The sequence below is a fragment of the Cryptomeria japonica genome, unplaced genomic scaffold (assembly GCF_030272615.1).
Source record: "Cryptomeria japonica unplaced genomic scaffold, Sugi_1.0 HiC_scaffold_43, whole genome shotgun sequence".
Lineage (NCBI taxonomy): Eukaryota > Viridiplantae > Streptophyta > Pinopsida > Cupressales > Cupressaceae > Cryptomeria > Cryptomeria japonica.
Genome location: NW_026728865.1, coordinates 441,102 through 445,228, shown reverse-complemented (window position 1 = coordinate 445,228; position 4,127 = coordinate 441,102). Strand labels below are relative to the sequence as shown.

Here is a 4,127-nt window from a genome sequence, read left to right as displayed (position 1 = left end):
CACTTTTGGCCTGTGGCCTTTTCGGGGTCGATTCTCGTTTTGGGCATCAGAGCATGTTTCTTCTCCTAAAACCCAATATTTGTTTATTAAGTCTCGGAACACATTTTTGTTCTCGTGGACCCATCATGGGTCTTGGAACGCATTTGTGGTCCTTGGGTCCCATTTTGCATCCCGAAACTTGTGTTTTGGTGCTTGATCCCTATTTTGGGTGCCCACCTTGCACCAAGTGCGCACCCGGGGCAAACCGAGCGCCTTGGTGCACCGGGGCAAGATCGAGCGTGCACCCGAGGCGCCCCGAACATGCACCAAGGTGCACTCGGCCCACATGTGAGCGCAGGTCGTTGCGCCCGAGGTGGTGTGTGGGCACCGCGTTGCAGACGGGACACTGCACGCACACGACGCCCCCTCCAGGTGCACGCACGTAGGCCGGGCCGGGTGCACACCCGACGCCCTAGCAAGGTGCGCGCACCCGGGCAGGGCTCACACTTGGCGAACGGGGCGCACTTCGCGAGGGAGGGTGTGCACCTCGACGGGGGTGGGTGGCCGGGGTGGATTCGCACGTGGGTCGCGGTTTGCTAAGTACACACTGCGACAAGCTCATAACGGGTGCGATCATACCAGCATTAGTGCACCGGATCCCATCAGAACTCCGCAGTTAAGCGCGCTTGGGCCGGAGTAGTACTGGGATGGGTGACCTCCCGGGAAGTCCCGGTGTTGCACCCTTTTTTAGTTTTTCGCCGGGCGTCGCAATGCTATTTGAATAAACCTTTTGCCCGTTTGCGTTCTCGTCGGGGCCGGGCCGGGCCGGGGTGCGCTGCCCGCACTACCGCGCGCGCGGGGGCGACACCGAGCGCGCACCCGAGGCACCCCGAGCACACAGGCCACGGTGCAACCCGGGCGTTGTGCGCGCACCCCGGTGCGCCCGAGGTGCTGCGCGCGCACCCAGGTGAAATCGGTGTGCACCTCGGCCAGTGCGCGCTCGGTCGAGTCGCGCACGTTGGCCAAGGTGCACGGTGATGTTTCTTACTCTAAGGTTCCGCACCAGACGCCCGGGACAGGTGAGCGAAGCTGGGCGGGGCCGGGTGCGCGGCCGGGGCAGGTGCACGCAGCTGGAGAGAGCTTTGGAGCACACTTCGGAGCGCACCAATGATGCGCTCCATTCAAAAGTTTCCTGAAAAGGCAAAAAAAGTTGAGATTATAGAATTTCCCACTTGAGAGATTGTAAAAAAAAAAAATTTAAAATGAAGGAAACGCGGGTGCCAAGGTGTGCGCAGCCCAGCCAAGGTGTGCGCACCAAGGCGCCCACCCTGGCGAAGGTGCACGCAAGGTGCGCACCCGAGGCAAACCGGACAATTAACCCAACTTTCGACTTCGCGCGCACCTTGGAGCGCACTTCGGAGCGCTCCTTGGTGCGCACCAATCTTGGGCACCTCGGAGTGCACCATGGCGCCCACCAAGGTGCGCACCCGGGGCAAACCGAGCTCCGACTTCGTGCGCACCTTGGAGCGCACGAAAGGTGCGCACCATGGCGCCCACCAAGGTGCGCAGCCCAGCCAAGGCGTGCGCATCAAGGTGCGCACCCTGGCGAAGGTGCGCACCCGGGGCAAACCGAGCTCCGACTTCGTGCGCACCTTGGAGCGCACAAAAGGTGCGCAACCCAGCCAAGGTGTGCGCACCCCGGTCAAACCGAGCTCCGAATCGTGCGCACCAGAGGTGCACGCCATCGTGCGCACCTTGGAGCACACTTCGGAGCCCTCCTTGGTGCGCGCCGATGTTGCGCACCTCGGAGCGCACCCGGGGAAAACAATGCAATTAACCCGACTTTCGACTTCGTGGGCACCTCGGAGCGCTCTCGGGTTCGCACCTCGGAGCACACCGAGGTGCGCACCTTTGATGCGCTGCCTTCACCAATTTCCAGAAAAGGCAAGAAAACATTGAGAAGGTGTGCGCACCGAGGTGCCCACCCTGGCGAAGGTGCACGCGAGGTGCGCACCCGGGGCAAACCGGGCTCCGACTTCGTGCACGCCGCACCTTGGAGCACACTTCGGAGCGCTCCTTGGTGCGCACCAGGGCGCGCAACCCAGCCGAGGTGCCCACCCCGGCGAAGGTGCACGCGAGGTGCGCACCCGGGGCAAACCGGGCTCCGACTTCGTGCACGCCATGGTGCCCACCGCGGCGAAGGTGCACGCGAGGTGCGCACCCGGGGCAAACCGGGCTCCGACTTCGTGCACGCCGAACCTTGGAGCACACTTCGGAGCGCTCCTTGGTGCGCACCATGGTGCCCACCAGGGCGCGCAACCCCGCCGAAGGTGCACGCGAGGTGCGCACCCGGGGCAAACCGGGCTCCGACTTCGTGCACGCCGCACCTTGGAGCACACTTCGGAGCGCTCCTTGGTGCGCACCATGGTGCCCACCAGGGCGCGCAACCCCGCCGAAGGTGCACGCGAGGTGCGCACCCGGGGCAAACCGGGCTCCGACTTCGTGCACGCCATGGTGCGCACCGCGGCGAAGGTGCGCACCCGGGGCAAACCGGGCTCCGACTTCGTGCACGCCGCACCTTGGAGCACACTTCGGAGCGCTCCTTGGTGCGCACCAGGGCGCGCAACCCAGCCGAGGTGCCCACCCCGGCGAAGGTGCACGCGAGGTGCGTACCCGGGGCAAACCGGGCTCCGACTTCGTGCACGCCGCACCTTGGAGCACACTTCGGAGCGCTCCTTGGTGCGCACCATGGTGCCCACCAGGCCGCGCAACCCAGCCAAGGTGTGCGCACCAAGGTGCACGCGAGGTGCGCACCCGGGGCAAACCGGGGTCCGACTTCGTGCACGCCGCACCTTGGAGCACACATCGGGGCGCTCCCGGGTTCGCACCGGCGTTGCGCACCGTGGTGGGCACCTCGGAGCACACCAAGGTGGGCAGCGAGGTGCGCACCTTTGATGCGATGCCTTCACTAATTTCCATAAAAGGCAAAAAAAAAATGAGATTTTAAAATTTCCGTTTTGAAAGATAGTGAGAAAAAGGGAATGCTGGTGCCATCTTGAGCCCGCCCTGGTGCGCAGCCCAGCCAAGGTGTGCGCACCAAGGTGCCCACCCTGGCGAAGGTGCGCGCCCGGGCAATTAACCCAACTTCCAACTTCGCGCGCGCCAGGGTGGGAGCGCACCCAACAACCGGGCCTGGGAAGAGCCAATGCGAGAAACCCCACCAAACGCTCTGACAAAAAAAGAGGGGGCGCTCCAGTAACCCCGCTTCGGAGCGCACCCTGGGCAAACCCAGCCAAGGTGCCCACCCCGGCCAAGGTGCAGGCGAGGTGCGCACCCGGGGCAAACCGGGCTCCGACAACGTGCACGCCGCACCTTGGAGCACACTTCGTAGCGCTCCCGGGTGCGCACCTCAGAGCACACCAAGGTGGGCAGCGAGGTGCGCACCTTTGATGCGCTGCCTTCACTAATTTCCAGAAAAGGCAAAAAAAAAAGGAGATTTTAAAATTTCCGTTTTGAAAGATAGTGAAAAAAACGGAACGCGCGTGCCATCTTGAGCCCGCCCTGGTGCGCAGCCCAGGTAAGGTGCCCACCCTGGCAAAGGTGCGCACCCGGGCAATTAACCCTACTTCCGACTTCGTGCGCGCCAGGGTGGCAACCGGGCCTCGGAAGAGCCAATGCGAGAAACCCCACCAAACGCTCCGACAAAAAAAGAGGCGGCGCTCCAATAACCCCGCTTCGGAGCGCAGCCGGGGCAAACCCAGCCAAGGTGCCCACCCCGACGAAGGTGCACGCGAGGTGCGCACCCGGGGCAAACCGGGCTCCGACAACGTGCACGCAGCACCTTGGAGCACACTTCGAAGCACTCCCGGGTGCCCACCGGCGTTGCGCACCGTGGTGGGCAGCGAGGTGCGCACCTTTGATGCGCTGCCTTCACTAATTTCCAGAAAAAGGCAAAAAAAAATGAGATTTTAAAATTTCCGTTTTGAAAGATAGTGAAAAAAAAGGAACGCGGGTGCCATCTTGAGCCCGCCCTGGTGCGCAGCCCAGGCAAGGCATGCGCACCAAGGTGCCCACCCGAGGTGCACACCCGGGGCAAACCGGGCTCCGACTTCGTGCAGGCCGCACCTTGGAGCACACTTCGGAGCGCT

General features: G+C 63.4%; 1 non-coding gene across 1 annotated transcript; it reads left to right on the top strand.

Annotated features, from left to right (window-relative positions):
* Nucleotides 1-604: 604 nt before the first annotated feature.
* LOC131862500 (5S ribosomal RNA) lies at nucleotides 605-723 on the top strand. The gene has a single exon (XR_009361514.1). It is a non-coding gene; the product is annotated as a 5S ribosomal RNA (ribosomal RNA).
* Nucleotides 724-4,127: the final 3,404 nt, after the last annotated feature.